The 23,893-nt window shown below is 42.2% G+C and overlaps 1 long non-coding RNA gene and 2 other non-coding genes across 5 annotated transcripts in view; 2 read left to right on the forward strand and 1 right to left on the reverse strand.

Moving 5' to 3' along the window:
- Window positions 1–42: 42 nt before the first annotated feature.
- Window positions 43–23,893, forward strand: part of LOC109686013 (uncharacterized) — a 37,199-nt gene continuing 13,348 nt past the window's right edge. Inside the window, exons 1-4 of one of the 3 annotated variants that reach the window (XR_002212347.2) lie at window positions 43–396; window positions 5,466–5,591; window positions 14,968–15,695; window positions 20,930–21,059. This is a non-coding gene — a long non-coding RNA (uncharacterized lncRNA). Of the gene's footprint in view, window positions 397–5,465; window positions 5,592–14,967; window positions 16,569–20,929; window positions 21,060–23,893 lie in introns of those variants that run through there. The other 2 variants (XR_012450721.1, XR_012450720.1) reach the window with 2 other exon arrangements.
- Window positions 18,366–18,439, forward strand: Trnat-agu (transfer RNA threonine (anticodon AGU)). The gene has a single exon. It is a non-coding gene; the product is annotated as a tRNA-Thr (tRNA).
- On the reverse strand, window positions 20,761–20,843 carry Trnal-cag (transfer RNA leucine (anticodon CAG)). Its single transcript has one exon. It is a non-coding gene; the product is annotated as a tRNA-Leu (tRNA).

Below are 23,893 nucleotides of genomic sequence, written 5' to 3' on the forward strand. Positions count from 1 at the left end.
AGGACAGGGGCAGGGACAACTGCGTTAGGGATATAAGGCGGAGCCACTGACAGCCACGTGTGCTTGTGTGTCCGCTCGCCCTGAGGGAATACGTGTGTGCACCCTTTTCATCAAAAGAAATGCCCTGTCAAGATTTCCTCTGTCTCTCGTATGTCTATTTTCGGCACCGGAGGGTCTTTAAATCCAACAATTTGGGAGCTCTTCCGGGATACTGCATTCCATCCGGGATGGGGACCTCGGCCCTTCCCCGGGTAGATGCGTCCTGCTGCCCAGTTGCAGCAGCCGGGAGGTTTGGTTGGCGACGACAAGTTTCCGGACCTGAGAATGAGCCGAGACTCCAGAATTTCTTAACAACGCGGGTAAAAGAGCTCTGAAGACAGGGACCGCGGCAACAACGTAAGTTTGTGCACAAATCAAGACAAGAAACATCATAGGGGGTGGTTGGGGGGGCCAAGTAATGTCTTGGTGGTCGGGGTATTGGAGGCTGTGTGATGTGTGAATGAGACGTGTCACGGCTTAAGGCGGAATTAGATTCTTGAATCTAATTCGAGTCAGGGGTTTATACTGACTCGCCAAATGCCAAGAGGCGCCTCAAGCTCCCTCCAGGGACGCTGCCAAGACGGACAAAGCAAAAGGAAATCAGTGCAAGAAACCTCCAAGGCAAGGGTAGAGGGGGGATTGAGCTCTTGATAAGAGCACAGCAGACCAAAAAAGGAAAATGGGAAATAAAGGCAGCAAAGAGGGAGACGAACAAACGAAAGTTCAGGACAAAATTCTCTCCAGGAGCCCCTTAGGAAAAATGTTAAAATACTGGAATGATAACCCCCGTACTGACGGGAAAAAGAAACAACAAATGGTCGAGAACTGTTGTTTTATCTGGACCCAAGGACCGATCTTAAATCCTTTGGTCTTCTGGCCAAAATTTGGTTCTGATGAGGACTGGATCTGCCAACTATTAATTGAACATGTAAATGACAACGGCCCAGTCACCCAAAAGGAGGTAGATTATGCCCTTTATTGAAGGCAGGGTCTCGTGGTCCTGTTTCCACTTAAGTTAATGGAGAAAAAAAAAAAAAAAAAGGAGGAGAAAACGAAAATTCCCTCCAACTGGAATTTACTGTACTCCCTTCCCCTTATAACAGTGCTGCTCCACCAGCTCAGGTGCCCAGAACCCGTTCCTGCGCCACTCCCCCAAGGCTCACTCGCCCCCCCCCCCCCCCCCCCCCCCCCGCATTCCCCTACCAGCCCTTGGGTCCCTGCCACTCCTCCACTCCCTGCCCGAAATTCCTCCCTTTCCAAAGGGAGATAGACCAAGGCAGTCAGGACATGGAGAATCTATCCTTTCCTCAGCTTGCAGAAGAAAAACCCCACTCTCTCTTTCCTCTCAGGAAGGTTCCCTTTGGAGGGGGTGGAATTGGATTTGTGAATGTTCCTTTTACCAGCTCTGAGGTCCAAAATTTTAAAAAGGACTTGCCGTCCCTTTTTGAGGATCCCCCTTTGGGTGTCTCAGAACTGGTCCATCAGTTTCTGGGACCACAGATAGAAACCTGGGCTGAGTTGATATCCATTTTGGGAATTCTCTTCTAGGGGGAGGAAAGAGCCATGATCCGTAGAGCAGCAATGGCTATCTGGGAACATGAACACTCTAAGGGACAAAATGTCCCAGCAGCTAATGTTAAATTTCCCAATCAGTATTCTAATGGGATAACAACACTGCAGGACATAGAGAAAACATGAGGGACTTGAGAGATTAAATAGAGGAATCTGGAAATCAGTACCAAGGTCTCAAAATAGCTTTGTCCAGCAAGGGAAGGAGGAGGGGCAGGCTGAATTCCTAAACAGGCTAAAGGTTCAGATGAGGAAATATTTTGGACTAGATTTAGAAGATCCTTTGGGACAGGAAATGCTAAAACTTCACTTTGTTACAAATAGCTGGCCAGATATAGCCAAGAAGTTACAAAAACTAAAGAATTGGAAAGATAGATCAATAAAGGATTTATTAAGGGTGGCACAAAAGATATATGTAAGAAGAGATGAAGAAAAACAGAACAAAAAACAAAGATTATACTATCCACTATTGAGCAGGTTTAATAAGGGAAGGCAGAATCAGCACCCTGCTGGACCTCATCTGACCGGCCCTCCTGCCTTGGGATTTAAGAAACTAGAAAATCACAGAATAGAACCAAAAAGAGGGGAAAATAAATGTTTTAAATGTGGCAAACTTAGACACTTTAAAACAGAATATCCAGAATGGGAAAAGCAGCATAGGGAGGCTATCCTCTTGATGACTTTTGTAGAAGAATAGGGGGGGGGGTCAGGAGCTCTTTTACATTGAAGAATCCCACCCAGAGCCCTAGATAATTTTAGAGGTGGGGCCACATGAAATTACCACCTTCCTAATTGACTCAGGAGCCTCTAAGTCTTCCCTCTGCCTTCTGCCCAGGGGCTTAATCTGTTCCCCTGAAAGATTATTAGTCTGAAGTAAAAAGGAAAAGCTTTTTGGCTCAAATATTACAAGAAACATGTTTATTTCCAAAACAGAACTACTAAGATACAATTTCTCCTAGTCCCTGAAGCAGGTACCAATCTATTTGGGAGAGACCTAATAACCAGATTAGGAACTGGCTTACCTGTAAAAAGGGATAAGCGAAGAAATTCCTAAATTTGCTTACCCCATGGGCCAAGAAACAGATTAAGCCAGTGGTCTGGGCTAGGGAAGGGAATAGGGGTGGCCTCCATGTTTCTCCCATCCAAATTCAACTAAAAAATAACAGTAAATTGTTAGGAGGAAACAACACCCCAACCCCCTGCAAGGGAGCATAGGTCTAAAACTAGTAATAGAGAGGCTAATACAAGATGGGCTCCTTGAGCCTTGCATGTTGCTTTCAATACCCCAATCCTCCTGGCCAAGAAGATAGATGGATCCTACCAACTAGTTCAAGACCTCAGAGCCATCAACCAAATAGTCCAGACTAAACCCCCAGTGATCCCAAACCTTTATATCCTCCTCAGCAAAATCCCATATGATCACTAATGGTCTAGTGTGATAGACCTAAAGGATGCATTTTGGGCCTGTCCATTGGATACAACTAGCTGGGACATATTTGTCTTTGAATGGGAAGACCCTTACTCAGGGCACAAACAGCAATATAGATGGACTGTTTCCTCAGATTCACTGACTCCCCCATCTTTTTAGCCAAATTTTAGAACAAGTTTTAGAGAAATTCAAATTAGGTCCCCATATGTGCCTTCTCTAATATGTGGATGATTTACTTCTATCAGGGAAGAATCGGGGAGTTATTAATACAACCATTAGTTGCATAAATTTCCTAGGAAATTTTCAAATTTCAAAGAAAAGTTAAAATTAGAGGAGACAGAAGTGAAGTTTCTAGGACATCTGATTAGTAAAGGCTGAAGGAGGATTGGTCTGGAAAGGATCACTAGTCTCCCTCTTCCAGGGACTAAACAAGAACTACAAAAATTCCCTGCTTAATGGGATACTGCTGGTTATGGGTAGATTCATATGACCTTAAAATTAAACCCCTGTATCAACCAGGAACTAGAGAAAAGGTTAGCTCAAGAAGAATTAATTTAGAATGTAACACACATGTATAGGAAAGCAATGCGAGCCAACTCCCTGTATAGCTATCTTTATCTCAACTAGCAAAAACCCTTGTTCCTTCCTATTATTGCTTATACTCTCTCTTCAACAAAATTAGAGATAAGGGCAAAATAGTTTCTGCCTGGTAGTGAGGCGGTGGAGGGGAAAGGAAGGGGGGGACGGGAGGGGGCAGCGGAAAGGGGGGAGAAATGACCCAAACATTGTATACACATATGAATAAAAGAAATTAAAAAAAAAAACAAACCTGTATCTCAAATTAACCCAAGAAGGACCTGACCCACTTCTTTGGATCCCTGAGGAGATAAAAGTCAGTGAGCTAAAACGGGCCCTCACTACAGCCCCTGTACTGGCCTTACCCTCCCTGGAAGAACCCTTCCACCTTTTTGTAAATGTGAATAAAGGGATTGCTTTGGGAGTACTGACCCAAAAAACTGAGACCCTATAGCCTTTTTGTCCAACTTTTTAGATCCTGTCTAAAGGATCTTAATGGCCAGAGTGCACCCAATCAGTGGCAGCTACAGCCTTCCGGCTGAAGAGAGCAAAAAAATTACCTTTGGGGGAAGCAATCATTAGTACTCGCTCCCCCAAGTTCAGGCAATCCTGAACCAAAAGGCAGGGAGGTGGATAACTGACTCTAGGATCCTAAAGTATGAGGCTATCTTTTTTGTTGTTGTTGTTTATTTATTTATTTTTTAATCATACCTAGTTATATATGGTAGGAGGCTATCTTATTTGAGAAAGATGACTTAACCTTGACCACAGACAAGGCCCTAAATCCAGCTGCCTTCTTGTCAGGAAAACAAGAGGGAGAAATACCAAACCACAAATGTCTAGATATCATTGAATACCAGACAAAAGTTAGGCCAGACCTCAGAGACACCCCATTTCAAACTGGACATCATCTCTTTGTATATGGTTTTTCTAGAGTGACTGAAGGTAAAAAGCATAATGGGTTTTCTGTCATAGATGGAGAAGCCCTAACTATAGTAGAATCAGGCCAGCTGGCCAACATGCAAGTTATTTGCTTTAAATCAAGCTCTAAAGCACTTCAAAGATAAAGAAGAGACTATCTACACTCACTCTAAACATGCATTTAGGGTGTCCATCCCTTTAGAAAAATCTGGATGGAGAGAGGCTTAATAAATAGTAGAGGTCAGGACCTGGTCCATGAGGAGCTGATCCAACAGATCCTAGAGAATCTAAAGCTCCCTGAGAAAATAGCTGTGGGCCATGTCCCAGGACATCAAAGGGGAAGGGATTTTGAGGCTCAAGGAAACTTTATGGCAGATGAAATGGCAGAACAGGTTGCTGTTGGGGACTAGGCACAGACCCTGGACTGAGAAGTTTGCAAAGCTCTCCTAAGAAGAGATTGCACAGCTCTCACATTCTTCCCAGCACCTGGTGTTTTCACCTACGTTCCTGCATTTCCTTTGAAGAAAACAACTTGCTGTGTCCCTATACTAGCTCCCCGATGCCAAACTAGATACATTACCAGACTGTTCTGAGATTCCCTGATGCCAGATTAATCAATAACTATAGATAAATTGTCCTGTGTGCTCTGACGATTTCCAGACCAGATGTTTTGTAGTTAAGCTTCAATAAGCCTGAGGAAAAGAGCCCACCAGATCCCATTCCTTTTACCTTAGATCAAAAGAATTGCTAACATATGTAAGCTTGATTTTCACTTGATTCACTCCCTTGTGCTGACCTATAAAATAAACCTAAGCTGACCCTGGCTTAGGTCGGCACTCACGTATCCTACCAGGAACATGCCGTCCTCCCGATCCCAGCTGTGTGTCTTTATGTCTGTGTGTCTTTGTTTCTCATTCCCCATCGCTCCCAGTCAGGTTCAGCAGCTTAGCCATGCAGGCCCTGGCAAGTGGTGCCTGAACAGGGACCTGACTACAGGGGGACTCGTCGGATAAGGCGAGGGAACTCTCTCCGAAGGACCATCCACAAGGAAAACAAGGTAAGGGGAGAGCGCAATACTAAATATAGTCGGGAGTAATAAATATGGGACAAACTGGATCTAAGGAAAGAGATCTCTATGTACAGATGCTTAAAGCTCTGCTTAAAACTAAAGGTGGTAAAGGTAAGTCTCTCCAGTTTGTACAGTTTCTGGATTTTGTTCAGGATACCTGCTCCTGGTTCCCTGAAGAAGGGGCAGTCAATTTAGAAACCTGGCAGAAGATAGGGGAAAAACTAAAAAGCTGCTACATGGCGGAAGGACCTGACTGCAAGTCAATTTTTACCTTTGGCATGTGGAGTCAAATTCGGAACTGTTTAGATCCAGCTCCCATTCATAAACTAAAAATTAAGTCCTCTTGAGTCGGAACCAGGAGGTTCTAAAAACTCAGGAGGTGACAGTCATTTCAATTTTAACCAATTTCAGCCGCCACTGCCTTCAACCCCTAATGGCTCCTACTGTGGATCCTCCGCAGCCTTTCTTTAAGCCTAACCCGCTGATAGGGATTCTGAGAGCAAATCCAAATCAGAAGATGTTAATGGTGAGGAAGATTATCAGGATGCTCTGCCTCGACATTTCCAAAAATCGTTTTCAACTATATCCTTTAAAAAGAGTCCATTACAACATACCGTAGCTTTGGCACGAAAGTTAGGGGAGGGCACTTCTGGTTTCAATATATGCCCAGTTTTCGACCAAACTGACCCAGCTCCAGGGCAACCTCGGAGGCATTGATTCAAACAAGCTTGTACTGTGCATGGGGCTACAGCTCCATTTACGCAACAACCGCTGAGCAGCCTCACTAGTGGCTCTGCCCTGCCTCCTGATGGTTGGATGGCTATTGCTAAAGCTTGTCTTAGTCCGGGAGATTATTTACTATGGAAAACTAGCTGTACCGAGTTATGCAAAGAGCAAGCCACACGCACTGCTGCTCGTGGCATACCAATTACTGCAGATACGCTCTTAGGCCAAGGAGACTATAGGGGCTTAGAAAATCAATTAAATTATCCTCCACTAACATAAGAACAATTGGCTATTGCTGCCACCTGAGCATGGAGGGAACTACCTACTAAAGGGTATAAGACCCAAGAAATTACTAAAATTTTTCAAGGTCCCGAAGAGCCTTTTCAAGGCTTTGTGGCTCACCTATTACAACACATGGGTAGAATGTTGGGGACCCTGAACTGGGCACTCTCCTTGTAAAACAGTTAGCCTTTGAAAATGCTAATAAACATTATAAATAAACTCTCCAACCTTACAGAAAAAAGTCTTCTTTACAAGACAGGATTCGACTTTGTTCAGATATAGGCAGAGGCTATGCTCAGAGAATGGCCCTTGCAGCTGCCTTAAAGGAAACTCTAAGCCTTTCAAAAGGGGGTGTCTGTTATAATTGTAAAAACTCAGGTCATTTTGCTAAAGAATGCCAAAAAGGCACCAAAGCAAATGCACCACCTATAGGACCTTTTAGTCAAGGACAAAAGCCCCCAGGAATATGCCTTGTTGCAAACGTGGCTGTCATTGGGCTAATGAATGTCACTCACAAGCCGATGTGGAAGGGAGACCATTACAGAGGCAGCAGGAAAACTCTTCATGGAGCCGCCCTGGCCCCATCAAACAGTAGGGGCACTTATCATGTTCCAGAAAAAAACAGTTGGGTCACCACCCCTGGAAGCGCTGGACTGGATCTCAATCCCTCCCCCCAAATGGGAGCTCAGACCATCCCCACAGGAGTCTATGGGCCATTGCCAAAAGGGACGATAGGGTTAATCCTGGCAGAAGTAGTATGACCTTAAAGGGTCCTCAAATACATCTTGGAGTTGTTGACCAAAACTAAACAGGAGAACTTAAAATTCTTGTTCAAGCTCCTCAGACTTTTGTAGCCATTTCTCCCATGGATAAGATCGCACAGTCAGTAATCTTTCCCAATGCAAAGATAGGAAAAGTGCTTACGACAACCCCGCGGGGAGACAAAGGGTTGGACATTCCGACCACGCTTGCTGGGTACAACGGGTCACTACTGACCACCCTGAGATGTCTCTATTTTTAAATGCAAGTGGTTTATGGAATTGTTAGATACAGGAGCAGATGTTTCTGTAATTGCAGAGCAGCATTGGCCGTCTGAGTGTCCATGCTACAACTGATTTAAAAGGTGTCGGCTCTGCCTCAGCTCCTTTACAGAGTGCTGGCATTATGAGGAAGGACATTCTGGTACTTTTCTACTGTATATGCTAAAAGACTTGCCAGTAAGTTTATGGGGAAGAGATGTTTTACAAGAATGGGAGTTATTTTATACAGCTTCATCGCTAAGGTTTCACATATGATATTACAACAGGGTTTTGACACTCAGAAGGGCCTAGGAAAGAGTCAACAGGGAATGAGGGAGTCTATCTCTTCCATACCCCATCCTCCTCATATGGGATTGAGATACAAAACACCTCCTGCACATTTTTAGAAGGGGCCCTGATCAATGACTCCCCCTCACTTCGCACAGCCACTAAAATCACTTGGCTCACTAATGAGCCAGTATGGGTAGATCAGTGGCCCCTAATAGGGGAGAAATTAGCAGAAGTACAGGCCTTAATACAGGAGCAATTACAAGCAGAACATATAGAAACATCTCATAGCCCATTTTAATTATTAAGAAAAAAATCAGGCAAATGGTAGAGGATTTAAGGGCTATCAATAAAGTTATCCAACCAATTAAATCTTTACAGCCCAGGATCCCTTCACCCATCGACATGTATGGGACCTACAAAATTATCTTTATATTATTGATTTAAAAGATTGCTTTTTTACCTTCCATTACATGAGGAAGATAGAGAAAATTTGCCTTTTCTATACCCATGCCTAATCATCAGGCTCCTTGTAAATGTTATGATTAGAAGGCTTTTCCCCAGGGCATGACAAACAGCCCTACCATGTGTCAAGGGTTTGTTGCTTCAGCTTTGGAGCCTTTAAGACAAAAATTTAATCAGGCTTATATTGTTCATTACATGGATGATATCTTACTTAGCCACCCTGATTTAGATGCCCTTCAAAATTTATTGGCTCATGTGCTTGAACAATTGCCAAAATGGGATCCCTGGAAAAGGTACAACAACAATCTCCCTTTTTAATATTTGAGCCAGATTATTGAGGGATGTACCATCTGCCCCCCCAAAATAGAAACCCATTAGGATAATCTAAAAACTCTAAAATGTTAATTTTCAAAAGTTGCTGGGAGATATAAATTGGCTGCGTCCTGCCTTAAAACTTATTACCTGTGAGCTGTCTCCTCTCTTTCAAATTTTACTGGGAGACTCTCAACCATCATCTCCTAGATATCTCACACCAGCAGGTCGGTCGTATGGCCTTGGCTAAGGTTGAACAAGCTATTCATAACACTCAGAGAACTCGTGTTGACTATTTTCAACCAATACAACTTATTTTACCTACTGCAAGTTTGTGCATGGGAGTTCTTTGGCAGACTCAGGGAGTGCTAGAGTGGCTACATTTACCTCACTCCCCTGCTAGGATCATCACCACTTACCATAATATGATAATTAAGTTAATAGCCATGGGTTCCTATTTTCACTAATTATAGTTTTACAGGAAAAGCTGTTGCTTTACCCATATGTCTGGGGAATTTGCCTTTTTGTCTCCCTCTCACGCCTATTTGGAAAAGTGCTCTGTTATGGAATGGTACTCAGTTTCTTGATAAAAAACTAGAATTTTTTGGCTTTAATGCCACTGAGCCATATAATGCTACACATTTGGCCTCACATTCCCTGCTGTCATGACAAACGCAATCCCTGGCACTCTGATAAAGGAGCCTCATGGGAACAATGTATGTTTGCTTCTCCAATGGCTATTAATGTTACAAGCTACAAGCTTGTGTATTGGTCTTATAATGGCACTTCTGAAACTAATATTACAGGTTATTGGACCACCCCTCTTGTGGGACCTGAAGGAGGGGCCATTCACTCAAATAATATGGAAATTAGAAGCCACTACTGCTACTATTGATCTAACTAGTCACTCAGGCAACTCTGTTATTAAAGGTTTACAAACTTGTGTTCAACATCCTTTGGCTTTACTGGTGGGATCAATTAACATCCCTAAAAATAAAACTATTTTTGGTATCTCCTGTTCTAATTGCAATATAACTTCATGTGTGGACAACTACAACAACGGCACCCTACTTACAGTAAAACACAGCTCCTATATCCTGGTACCTTCAAATTTCATGGGACCATGGCATCATGATAGGGGACTACAGGTTGTCAAAGAAATAAAAACATTATTAGTAAAGAAAAAGAGATTTGTAGGACTCATGATAGCAGGCATTATAGCAGCTATCACTCCATTGCCACCATGACTACTGCTGCAGTAGCCCTCTCCCAAAGCATTCAAAATGCTCATTACATTAATACCGTAACACAAAATGTCAGTTATGCCTTCCAACAAGTTGCTATAGATGAAAAAATTGATATCTGCTTAAATTCTCTAGAAACTGCTTTGTTGGCTATGGGAGATGAAGTTCAAATGCTAAAATTTTGACAAGACTTCTTGTGTCTTGCAGACTTCCAACATATTTGTGTTACTACAGCACCCTACAATGCAACAGACTTCCCATGGAAACTCGTTAAAACACACGTCATGGGAGCCTGGGAAAACAATAATGATTCCCTTAACTTACAAGCTTTAAGACAGCAAATTTTAGCCATGCAGCAAGCACATGATCAGGTGATCGCTCCTGCACATATAGCAAAAACCATCTTAGAAGAATTACAAGGATTTAACCCTTTAAATATTCTAAAAAATTCCTTCTGGTATTTCATTGGCATCATATTATTAATGATCTGTTGTTTTTGCTTACTTTCAGTCAGAGCTCGAAAGATCAAAAAAGGACTCCTCGGATTAGACATAAAAATGCATTGGTAGCATTTAAGAAATAAAGAAGGGGGCGATGTTGGAGACTAGGCCTGGACCCTGGACTGGGAAGTATTGGAGATTGCAAAGCCTCTCCAAGTAGGAGTTTGCAAAGCTCTCTTACTCTCATTCTTCCCAGCACTTGGTGTCTTGACCTTTGTTCCCGCATCTCATTTGAAGAAAATAACTTGCTGTGTATACATACCAGCTCCCTGATGCAAAACTAGATAAATTTCCAGATTGTTTAGAGACTCCCTGATGCCAGATTAATCAATAGCTGTAGATAAGGTGTCCTGTGTGTTCTGACGATTTCCAGACCAGATGTTTTATAGTTAAGCTTCAATAAGCCTGAGGAAAACAGCCCACCAGACCCCATTCCTTTTATCCCTAGATCAAAAGAATTGCTGATGTATGTAAGCTTGATTTTCACTTGATTCACTTCCTTGTGCTGACCTATAAAGTAAACATGCTGGCTCAGGTTGGCACTCACATATCCTACCAGGAACAAGCAGTCCTCCCAATCTCAGCTTTGTGTCTTTATGTCTGTGTGTCTTTGTTTCTCATTCCCTGCTGCTCCCAGTCAGGTTCAGTAGCTTGGCCATGCAGGCTACAGAGGTTGCACTTATTTCTGAGGCCCTGATTTTCTGACTTGTTCCCCAACTTCTAGACCCTACTATTTACCTCTATGTTTACCCCAACAGAGGAGGAGCAATTAAGGAAAGTCGGGGCAACCAGAATTGAGGAAGGGAAATGGACTCTTCCAGATGGAAGGGAGATACTCTCAAAACCTTTAATGAGAGAACTTCTTGCTAACCTCCATCAGGGAAGCCATTGGGGGCCATAGGCCATGTGTGACACCATCCTGCGGGTCTACGGATGTATCGGAACTTACACCCTAGCCAAACAGGTATTGGAAGGATGTCTGGTTTGCAAAAAGACAAACAAAAAAGCCCTACGACAAAAACCATCTGTGGGAAGGAATCCTGGATTGAGGCCACGTCAAAGCATTCAAATTGATTATACTAAAATGCCTAAGGTAGGGCGCCTCAGATACCTTCTGGTAATTTTAGATCACCTTTCTCATTGGGTTGAGGCTATCCCTCTCCTGGGAGCCACTGCAAATAATGTAATTAAAGCATTATTAGAACACATTATCCCAAGGTTTGGCATTGTAGAGAATATTCAGACAATGGGAGTCATTTGCCCACCAGTGTTCTAAAGGGACTTAGGAAGACTTTAGAAGTCAAATAGGAAAACTATACTCTCTGGCATCCACCTTCCTCAGCGAGGGTGGAAAGAATAATCAGACTCTTAAAAATCAACTCACTAAGTTGATCCTAGAAACCAAATTACCCTAGACTAAATGTCTTCCCATAGCACTCCGAAGGATCAGGACAGACCCTTGTAAGGACATTGGCCTCTCCCCTTATGAAATGCTTTATAGACTTCCCTATCTTAGCTGTTACTGATGTACCTACTTTTGAAACCAAAGACTATTTTCTTTAAAACAATATGCTTGGGTTGTCCTCAGCCTTGCTCTGTCTTAGGAAAAAGGGTTTGTTGGCACAGAATTCCCCAGTCCCCACCTTCCCTCCCTGACTTGACTTCCCTATACACCCTCATCAGCCTGGTGCTTATGTGCTAATCAAGACTTGGAAGGGAAATAATCTCGAGCCAGCTTGGGAAGGACCCTTGCTGGTCCTGCTGACTACAGAAACAACCCTCTGGACTGCAGAAAAGGGGTGCACTCACCATACACAAGTAAAGAAGATACCCCCACCAGACCAAAAAGAACAATAGGCCATGCTCCTGCATCCAGGCAGCACAAAAGTAACCTTAAAAAGACTACAATGGGAATATTCTTTCTCCTCCATTTGGGAAATTGTGTGTTTATCATCAATGTGATCCAAAGTATCTTCCCCTTAACTGTTAAGTTTGATGCATGTTTGGTTCTCCCTTGCAGAGATTTACATAACCAGAGACAGCTATCTAGTGCTGGAATCTATATGTGTCCATACCCCAGCTCCACAGGCCCTGTTCACATTGGCTTGATGTAGGTTTGAGCACCCAATATCAGGGCTGGACTTCCACAGCTTTTAATGCGGGACACTTAAAATTACAAGATCAGATTCAAATCCAAAGGCCTGAATTCCCCCTTTCAGGTCAACCAATGTAACCCTCTTTATCTAGTCATTAATAATCCCCAAACCTTGACCCAGTACCCCACCCTCATCAGGAAGTATGGGTTGGGGGCAGATGTCTCAGGGCAGATCCTTTAGTTGACTTCAAACTCCACCTAGCTCTCAAGATCTTAGAGGAGGCCCCCAATTCTATCTTTGCTTTGATGCTGCCTCCACATTCATACAAGATCAAACTAAGGGAAGTTACAGACCAAAGACAGGCTATAGTCATTGAAACAAGGTATGGGGACACCAATGCTTGGGTAGAATGGATAAAATATTCTGTTTGAGCATGAAATAAAAGTGATTGCTACACATACACAGTGGGAAGACCAGAGCCTCAGGCTGTCCTGTTCCCCCTCGGATGGTCCTCCATCCAAATGGCATAAACTGCATGATAGCTCTGTTTCAGGACGCTAAGGCTTGGTGCAAGTAGTCCTGCCAGACCTTGTCACTACTGCTCCCAGAGGTAAAGGATCCTGCAGGTTAGTCCCTGAGGACCATCAGACCACCTCCTCCAGGTACTAATTACACTTCATGTCTTAAATGACAGGGAGTTGGATTGGTACCCATTGGAAATCTAACGGGATGCAATGAAAGCTGGTCCTTTGACGAGCTCACGAATCAAATCACACTCTTGGTGGCAAAAGCCAATCTTTGATGGTATTGTGGAGGACCCTTACTTGAGACTCTTCCAAACAACTGGATGGGTACCTGCACTTTGGTACAATTGGCAATCCCTTTCACCCTAGCATTCGGATCCACAACCTCTGGTACGGGTGTTATAGGAAATTACGAGCTGACATAAGAGTCCCTGAGGCAAATTAGCAGGAAGCAACGTTTATTGTGTGGGCACAGACCCAGCAGACTCATGTCCAAAGACTGAGCCCCAAGAACAAAGGGGTCTCACCTTATTATACCCTTGTAAGCAGGTTACAGAAGCAAAAAGCAAAGCTCAACCCACATTTGGCTGCATGTGATGTCATTGGCTATTTCATTTCCCTAGTGCTATGTGACCTTCATGTTTCAATTCTTTAAGTTTTATCTCTCTGCTTTGCCATCCTCTCCCCCTGATTTGATATCAGAACACCAGCCTGTCTGTTTCTTTTCTGGCCTCCCCTTTCTTGCTACACCAGCTCATCAACACCTAAAAAGAAGGAGTTTGGGAGCACGCCCTCCCCACCCCCTTCTTTTGGCCCACACATTTACACTGATGTAATTGGGGTGCCTATGGGGGGGTCCCAGATGAATTCACAGCCAGGAATCAAATAGCTGGATTTGAATCAGTATTATTCTGGTGGTCCACAATTAATAAAAACATTGATTGGATCAACTACATCTACTATAACCAACAGAGGTTTGTCAATTATACCCGGGACGCTATTAAGGGACTAGAAGAACAACTGGGTCCAACTAGGAAAATGGCTTGGGAAAATAGATCTCATTAGACATGGTATTAGTAGAAAAGGGCAGAGTCTGTGTGATGATTAGGACTCAATGTTGCATCCTCATTCCAAACAATACCACCCTTGATGGGACCATCACTAAGGCATTAAAGAGATTCCTTTGGCAAATGAATTAGCTGAAAACCCAGGTATAGATCATCCCTTCCCTAACCTCATGGAACAATGGTTTGGAAAAATGGAAGGGACTGATGACCTTGGTTTTGAATAACCCTGGCATAGTTTTCGGGCCCTAACCTTAATAGGGTGCTCTATGATTCCATGTGTCCGAGAGCCAGTACAACGATTAATAGAGACCGCCCTCACCAGGCAGTCACCTCCACCCTATCCCAATAACTTACTCCTTTTAGATACCTCAGAGGAACAAAGTAAATTATCGTTAATGAAATTTGAAGAAAATAATTTAAAATGAAAGAGGGGGGAATTGTAAGGAAAACAGTCTTTTCTATCAAGGTATATGTCGCCCTCTTAGATTGCTTAAAGTTCTTTATGTCGCCATCTTAGATTGTATTGTTTAATGGTTCCTGTTTCGTCTGACGGATTCTTGTACAGCTCCCTTGCCGGGAAAATTGCCCGCCAAACTGTGTGTCTTAACCCATCCTCTAAGCCTTTATTCAATAGGGAGAGATTGTAAACCTTTGACCTGGACCAATCCAGGACAGGGGCAGGGACAACTGCGTTAGGGATATAAGGAGGAGCCACTGACAGCCACGTGTGCTTGTGTGTCCGCTCGCCCTGAGGGAATACGTGTGTGCACCCTTTTCATCAAAAGAAATGCCTTGTCAAGATTTCCTCTGTGTCTTGAGTGTCTTTTTTTTTTTGGCACAGGTGAGTCTTTAATTCCAACATCATGGAATCAGGAATCGAAGAAAGCAAAAGACACCCGCTCACACCAAGCCAGCCAGGAGTTGAAACTGGAATCATCTGTTCTGTAGTCAGACACATTATCTATTGCACCACTGGCCTTGCTTTGTGGCGGATGCGTTTTCATAAGAACTAAGGTGATTACGCGGCTCCTCCTGGCAATGCTGCGATTGGGGCCAACCCTGCGATGCCGGCAAGTCTCGCTGTGTGGACTCCTGGCCGCTTCTGCACACACCCCATTATCCCTATTTATTTCTAGGTATGTTTCTGTCCCGTGTCCCCCCACCCCTGCAAAAAAAGAAACATGGCTGTAAGAGGCAAATCCTGCATCCTCTCTGCCCCAACATTACCTCTTCATTCAGAGCTTGCATTCACTCAACCAAAACTACTGCTCAAGGCACAGGAGATAAGAACACTCTCAAGAAAATAATATGGTGATAAAGCACCAAATAAATAAAATAACATGGAGATAAAACTTGGAAGAAGAAAATAATAAAACAGAGAAAGGGGATTTGGAAATGGGAAGTTGTCGCAAGGTGACCTGATCTGACTTTTTTTTTGTCTTTCCGTAGGGCATTAAAAAAAAAAAAAAAGTGTTTCCCCAAATATTTCCTAAGCAAGACCACCTTAGGCGTGCTCAGTGTGCTGCTCTTACAATAGGACCTGTTTCTCAGGGTCTGATACCTTCAAAGGTGAGCATCGTCAATCTGGTGCACTTATGGGTGCTTTCAAAAACAAAGGTTTTTCTCTTATGTGTATATTTCAGTCTCTCTATGCTTCTGAAAAAGCATATACCCATGTCCGGTGATCATTGTAAATAAATTGTGGGCAATTAAGTAGGAATAAAACTGCTTGATACTGAAAATATACACAATGAGATTAAAAAATATTTGGTGTTAGTCCATACAGTTTCAACAGCCCTTAAAAAAAAATTACATGTTTCTGCTCTTCCTGCATAAATAAGCATTAAAGTAGACCTAATAGACACTTCCTCTCTAGACAATAAAATATGGGAGTTCTAATCAGGTTTTGTACCATGGAGACCTAGGGCAGTTTGATGATTTTGGACTCCATCACAGAACAATTCTTTTAAATATAAAGAAAAAAGATAAATATGTAAAATATTAAAAGGAAACCAATTACATAGAAATATGTTATCAAAATATTTTAAATTATGATATAATATTTGTGCTAAATACTAAGGAACTACAAAATAATATCTAACCCAAGTGGGGGAAATCTAATAGATACTGTAATTTCTAAGGAGTTAGGAGTGTAAATGACATTTTAACAAATTTGCAGCAACTGTATTTCGATGTGAAACACTTGTGGTTTCCAATAACGATATTCACAAGGGCTGAAATATCACTGCGGTTTGTTGCCTACATTCAGAATGGAAAAAAAAGCACAAATTTTCTCTAAGTCAGCATTTATTTTCCCATCTAGCTTCACAGATCATGCTCTCCTCCATTAAAAGCAAAAAGGAGATTTCTGTTCTGAAGAGGAGTTTGGAAAGATGAAGAATTGTGCTTGAAGTTTCAGTAATAAAGCAAACTACCATAGTTCCTGACCTTATTTTATCCTGATCACATAATACCTGAAAGTCAAGGGTCCTGTCCTCTATCTCCCAAATGGCTTTAGCCCAGCTGGCTGAGGCTCTGTTCATACTCTAGTTCCTGTTTCCTGCTCAGTGTTTATCTATCAAAACCAGACTTTGTTTTACATATTGTTGGAGGCCTCTCTTGGTTGCCTTAAATTTCAAAGTCATATTCACAACAAGGTATGGTTTCACTCTGTTTGGGGTAATCTTTCTACTGGGTGTACTTTGGTTTTTGGTTTTTTGGGGTTTTTTTTGACAATTCTAGTTTCAACTTTCAGTCTTTTCTACAGTGAGTACACCGGTCAGAGAAACAGAATCCCTAAGAAAACAGAACCAGTAAGAGAGACCACACACACACCCCAGCATGAAGTTTCTAAGGTTCTCCCTGATCATAGTGAAAACGGATCATTAGATTTCTGTAAAGGATTGCTCAAAGTTTAAATTATCTTTCAAGACTAATTTCTTGCTAAACAATACCTTTGACATAGAAATTCTGTGCAAATATTGTCAGCAACCAGTCAAAGGAAAACCCAAATCAAAAACAACTGGTGCTGTCGTCTGGCACTGGCCATGGTTCGTCAAAGCTATATTTGGTGTGACTGTGCTATTTATGATTATTTTGGCTCCTAGCACACCAATAATATGATGGGTGATCATATAATAGTTCGGAAATAGGTGCTAATTCCACTGAGTCTTAAACTGAGTGTCCAGTTTCTAGACTTTCAATCTCTTTATGAAAGTAAGAAATCTAGCAGAGTGATATGTTTTTCTGCCCCCCCCCCCACATGCATGTAGCTGAAGGTACGTGTCAACGGCTGTAACAGAGAGATCCTTCAATAGGATATAGCTTAGAAATAATTGTAATGTCGAATTCAGCATTCTCACCGGGACAACAGAGCTCAAGTAAAACAGCCAATCATAATTACAGGTTTCATTTAGGAAGTTACTTTCTCAGCAATGGCAACAATTTGTAAACAATTCCCACCGACAGATTGATCTTAACAGAGAACGGAGTAAGTTGGGAGTAGGAACAAATACTCACACAAGCCCTCACGACAGTGTTTTGGGGAATGCTCTCAACTTGACATACTATCAAGTCGGATCCTTTGGGCAAGCATTAGGACAAGAAACCTTCAATCAATTATAGCCGCCGCGGGGAGGGACCTCCTCTTTATCTCTTTCCAAGTTTATGTTGTTAATTAGGAAGCATTGCATTTTTAAAGCACGACTCTGGAATCCATTAGTCTTGCAAGCAAGAAGCAGGTAGGTGAAACCTAATTTTACAGGGAAAAAAATGACTGAAATCTTAACTTCCAGTTTAATTTAAAAAGAAATTAAATAGGAAGAAATAAGAGGCCGTTAGCTTCCTGCAGGGACGCATTCTTGGTGCTTGGCAGTGTTAATGCGTTCCACGACCCGGAGGAGTCTGGTGTAAACATGCTGCACACCGCCACGTCCTGCCCTCCTTCCCCGCGACGCCCCAGCTCGTACTTCAACCACGGCAGGATGACCAGCACAACTCTTGTCCTTGCGGGCAGTTTCTCCGCAAACACCCTCCCGGCGCACCCCAGGGGTTCAGGCTTGCGCCCGCGCCTCCCCCAGCCCACCTTCGCGAGGACTCGGTTTTCCTGAAACGGAGGTTTTGGGGGCCAAGCTGACGGAAGATTTGGAGAAACGCCTGGTCTACTTCTCAGTAACTGGAGAGCAAATACGCGCAACCTGATTCCTTTTCTTTGTTGATTCGAGGAATGGGAAGCGTACTGGCTCCGTGGCTTAGCTGGTTAAAGCGCCTGTCTAGTAAACAGGAGATCCTGGGTTCGAATCCCAGCGGGGCCTACAAAGGACTTGTTTTTTTTCTTGGTTCCAATAATATAACGATGGTCGATGCGAGTATAGCCTTAGAGGTAATTTTGCTCTATGGGGGTTTCACCAAAATATTTCATATGGATCTGAGGAAAGATTGTCATTTAAAAAAAACAGGTGAATTAGTTTTTCTTTCAGAAAAGCAAATGTCTTCACTTCTTGGTGTTTCAGTATTTTTGTTCCACAAGTAATATTTATTTTTCATTCAGTAAATGCAAAAGGAATTAGGGAAAGCAGAAAGTAAAATCCCCAAATTTAAATTACAATCAAGAGCATAACCTCTGATTATAATATTTTCCTTCCTGAAGAATTCCTAAACTGATGCACTCTTACAATCTGCAGGCAATGCTTTATAGAAAAGTCAACCTTTGGGATGATTGATAAGTCTATCACTGAGAAATCTGCAGTGCCTCTGACAGTTCATAGCAGCCAGCAAAATCCAATCATATAAAACAAGCCATGACTTGCTATTTTCAAAGATTATATTGTGCTAAGAGCTTTTTGGAAAGGAGAAATCAATATGAAAACAAATGCTAGTCACAGTGACTTCAGAAAACCTGTCAAGAAGCATCCATTTGATTGTCACAGACTGGGTAACACACTAGAAAAGGCAGACTTGAGGAGGCCTTAGAAAGGACTGATGCTCCTTTACAAGTATGAAATACTACTATTAAGGCAGGGTCTTGCTGTGTAGCTTAGGCTGGGATCAGATTTGCTGCAATCCTCCTGCCTCAGCCTACTGAGTGCAAGGATTACAGGTATGCACCACCACGCCCAGCGTTGTCAGGTACTCTGACACGCAATCCTCATGGCAAATTTAAGAAGTAAGGTACAATAATTATTTCCTCTATTGTAAAGCAGAATGCACCTAGGCACAAAGATGCAAAGTCAGATAGCTCATAAGAGGCAGAGTCCATGGGTAAGTTCTAGAGGTCTGAATTGAATTAGACCAAATTGTTGTCCTTCCAATCACCTCAAGTGTTTCTCCGTCACTCTAGGCATTGCACCTTTTTTGCCATTTCATCCTTTCTCTTATGTTCCCAAGGCCAAAGTGTGGATTCAAAATCATGTTGAATCAGAGCATTGGGGTGGGAAGAAATGGAGTGATTACAAGAGGACACCTCATCTGCTCGTTGTTTTCTAGTCCTGTTGATTATCGACAAGTGAATACCAGTTCTCTTTTCTTATAGTTATGTATTAATCTGTGAATTTTGAGGAATCCTGAAGAGGAGAAGACAGACCAATTTTGAATATCAATGATCACAGATCAAGAATCACCCTATATTTAGCCTACACAGACTATTATTAGATGGAATTTCCTTTTGCAAAAAAAGAATAGAAAAGAAAAGATTCCACTTACCTGAGGTTTTTGATTAATTGGTGCTTTGCAATAATAAGTTCAAAATGGAAGGCTTGCACATGAGTATTCATGCTCAACATGAGCAGGTTGGACATCAGAAAGCTGAATTTGAGGGATACTTTTGGAGATGTTACAGGTACGGATTTCTGTGTATCTAAGTCATTCTCCCTGGGTCATAGTCTGAACTGTAAAATTAGTGGATTCTCAGACCTCATGTCCTGCAATTTGTCCCTTCTGTGTTTTAAGGAAAATCTTCATAGATTCATAATAGAACATGAAGGAAGATGTACATTAATGAAATCCTGCTTCAGTAGTGGGGGTGGACCCATTATGGGAGCCATACCTGGGAGAACAGGTGACTTCACACAGCAGACCTCAATGCAGCAATTAAAAGCAATGGCTCTGGTTATGCACAAACATAGCTCAAAACCATGCTGTCAAAGGAATCAAGTAAAAATAGAATGGTATCTATGATACTATGTAGATTAAGCATATGGAAAACACACACTAATAATACCTGTTCTACTAAATAGGAAGGAAGGAGGGGAGGGAGGAGAAAGGATGACCTTTCCAATGACAATTTCTTCTGGATAGTGGGGGTGAAGGTGGTGAAGGAGGTGATAGTGGGTTAGGGGAATGATAGTGAGGAAAGAGAATTTTAAAAGACTCAATAAATGAATAAAACAAAAGAGAGAGCCTGTGGGCATCAGTGACGATAATGCACCATGAATTTAAGAGTTAATATTCATTCAATTCTCCGTGTGCAGGAGATGGGGAGAAAACTAAACACAGAGAAAAAAGACATGAGATTAAAATCACTCACTAGTTTTCAATTAGTCTTCCTCGGATGGAATACGTTTATTTCAGAGCTCGAATTTTGATTATTAACATAATGAACATATAAAAAAATATGGAAGCAGCAAGAAAAATTAGCTGTCAGGAGTGGGATTCGAACCCACGCCTCCAGAGGAGACTGCGACCTGAACGCAGCGCCTTAGACCGCTCGGCCATCCTGACCTGCTTAAGCTACTTCTCGCTCAGAATTTATTTGAATCTGTTTCCATATGTCATTCACTATATTCGTTTTCCTTTTTTCTTTTAAGGTACTAACTAAGCTACTTGGCGAACTGCCCCTGGCGAGCTCGAGTGGAAGCGCGGGATGCGAGCGGGGCGGCAGAGAGGCGTCTCGCGTGCGGACATTGACGCCCCGGAGTCCGGCAGACGGCGGCCACGGTGAGCCTTCCCAGCGTCCCGCAGCCCGGGAGCACGAGGCGCTGAACCCAACATTGCCGGGATGCCTTGCTTAGATTTACACTCGCTCCCGGGAGGCTTTTGGCTTATACCAATTTATTGCTGGAATTGGACGCTCGCTTATCTCCTCCCCTCGCCCTTCCCCGTGGGTTCTATTTTCGGGTGTTTACCCTAGCAAAGGGCCTAAGGTGACAGGATGGTCCTGCTTCTTGATCTTAGTTTGTGGAGATGTACCTGAGGATTCGTGCACTTTTCTGTGGAGAGGCTGTACTGTAATTTTTAAAAGTTTAAAAAGTAAAACAAAATAAAACAGAAAAATAGCGAGTAGTTTCCGTATCTACTAAACCCAGAGCTGGGGTCACTTGATAGCAAGTCTCTACCGCAACGGATTTTCAAAACACACCTCAAGCAAATCAGAGGTGACCTTCAATATTTTTAGCATTAGCAGTCAGGACGGTGTGGTTAATCACTGACTGGGAAGTCAAGGTAACCTGAGCTCCAATTTCAAACAATGTTATATCTAGTCAACTCACTGCCTGGGGGATGTCAAACAAGTCGTTTTGCCTCGGTGGACTTTAGAAATTGCTTTTTTTTTTTTTTAGACACTTTCCAGTTTGAGTTCAATTGATTAACTACTATTGCTTAATCCCTTAAATAGGGCACCAAACACTCATCTCCAGGGAACTAGTTAGACAAAAATTCTCAGCCCTATCCAGATCCATTGAATCTGAAGTTTTGCTATTTACACCCTGGTAATTGCGGTTAAGACCGTATTGTGTACTTCAGGAGAGCAGATTTTAAATGTTCTCAACACACCCCCACACACAAAAAGATAAGTTTTTTTTTTTTAAATACAAAGATAACTGCTTTTAATGGTTGATTAACTTGGTTTAGCCTTTTCACAATGAACACATATATATCAAAACATTATTTTGTACACCATAAATATTTATAATCTCATTTTGAATAAGTTTTGGACACAAAGCCCCACAGTTTGTGTTTAACAAGCTTTCCACAGGATTCTGAGGCATGTTGGTTTAAGACCCACTGGTTTAAAATACAGTAACCCTGAAATTCTCAACAGAGAAGCCCCTTCTGCTTCATTAGCAAGAAGTGAGATCTGAAAGCTCATGGGTAATGCTTTTGATAGTCTGCTAAGACGGTGGGTCTCCTGAAGAGGTTTTATAAACCATCCTGAACTGGAGGTATGGCTCAAGAAGAAGTGCCTGGTTTGCAAGTGCAAAGCCCTGAGTTCAAACCCCAAAATAAATAAATAAATAAATGAATAAATAAATAAATAAACAAACCATGCTCTCCATCCCAGACCAATTAGATCAGAATATCTGGGACTGCCACCTGCAAACTGTATTTTTTTAAGGGGTCCTTGTTACCTCCAGGTGATTCTAATTTAAATCCAGATTTGAGATTGTGGTTTTATGGTTGAGTTTTAGAGAAAGTCTGAATCTCTCTTTTAAGGATGAAGGTGCAGCCATACTCATATGGGTGTTGAGCCCATGTGATACAGGACTCCAGTTCAAAATATCTGTAACAACACGGAGCAGAGCAGTGGAAAGCACAGTTCACAACGAATGCTCTAAGACCCACACTGAGACACATGAATGTGAATTATTGGACTTAAAAAGATGACCATGACCAAAAGAAGGTGTTTCCTGTCACCTAAAATGGTAGAGTCTACCTTTTCTGGGAGATGAGATGAAAATAGTTCACACAGAATACTATGGAAGACCTCTGGGAGAATTTTGTGCATTTAAGTTCGTATCTCAAGTATGCAGGTAATGTTTCTGAATCTAGCCATCTAACAATACCTAGTGTCATCATGGGGGGAAAAAAAAAGCAAAGAAAGAGCCAAGGATTAGGTAATTTTATGGTTGGAGAAGGCAAAAATCTCCAAAGGAGGAATAAATAGCAATTTAATGAGAAAACTCATCAATCAAGAGGTACAGCACTCTTTCACTTCTGTATTCGTGAACGTGATGCTACATGAATAGACACAGCAAACAATAGTGTGTGTGTGTATGTGAGAGAGAGAGAGAAAGAATTTGAGCTACATGAGAATATTTGAATGAGGAGGTACTATGAATAAAGCATGAACTTAGTTTCAGAAAGATCCATGTGTGACCTCTACCACTTACTATGTGACCTTGACCAAGTTACTTAATCTCTCTGAACCCCAGGTATTTCATTTGTAAAATGGGAATAACATAGTAATTACTAGTAGGCTAATTTTTAGGTAAATAGGGTAATACATAACAAGTTCTTAGCATCTATGTGGGACACCCTAAATACTAGTTACTATTATGGGCTTTTTTTTTCAATCAGGAATAATAATAAATGGCATGGTTCTATAACTGTTGAGTCATTCTCAATGCCATTTCTGTGGAGTCCCTGAAGAATACTAAGTTCTGAAGCCAAAAGATCAAGAGAGAACAATTCCAGAGCTTAAGTGTCAGAGGAGACTGTGGTTAAGTTTGCTGGAATTTAAGGGCATTATTTTCCCTCTGTTCAAAGTAGTATAATTGGGACTGAATATCTTCACCTGAAAATGGGACTTTAATGGACTGAGGCAAACCCCTCTACCTTTTGAAAATCAGCAAAGATCCACTTGGCATTGATGGCTGGCTACTCAAAGTGCAATTTATCTCTGCTTTGTACACAGGGTAGTGATGGATACTGACCTCCAGGACATGAGATAAGAGTGGCAACTCATTCATCCAACATAACGCAAATATTTATTGGGTGCATATTATGTGTTAGGTAGTGTTCTGGGTGCTGGGGAACCAGCAGCAAATACATCA

Source organism: Castor canadensis, chromosome 8 (genome assembly GCF_047511655.1).
Source record: "Castor canadensis chromosome 8, mCasCan1.hap1v2, whole genome shotgun sequence".
Classification (NCBI taxonomy): Eukaryota; Metazoa; Chordata; class Mammalia; order Rodentia; family Castoridae; genus Castor; species Castor canadensis.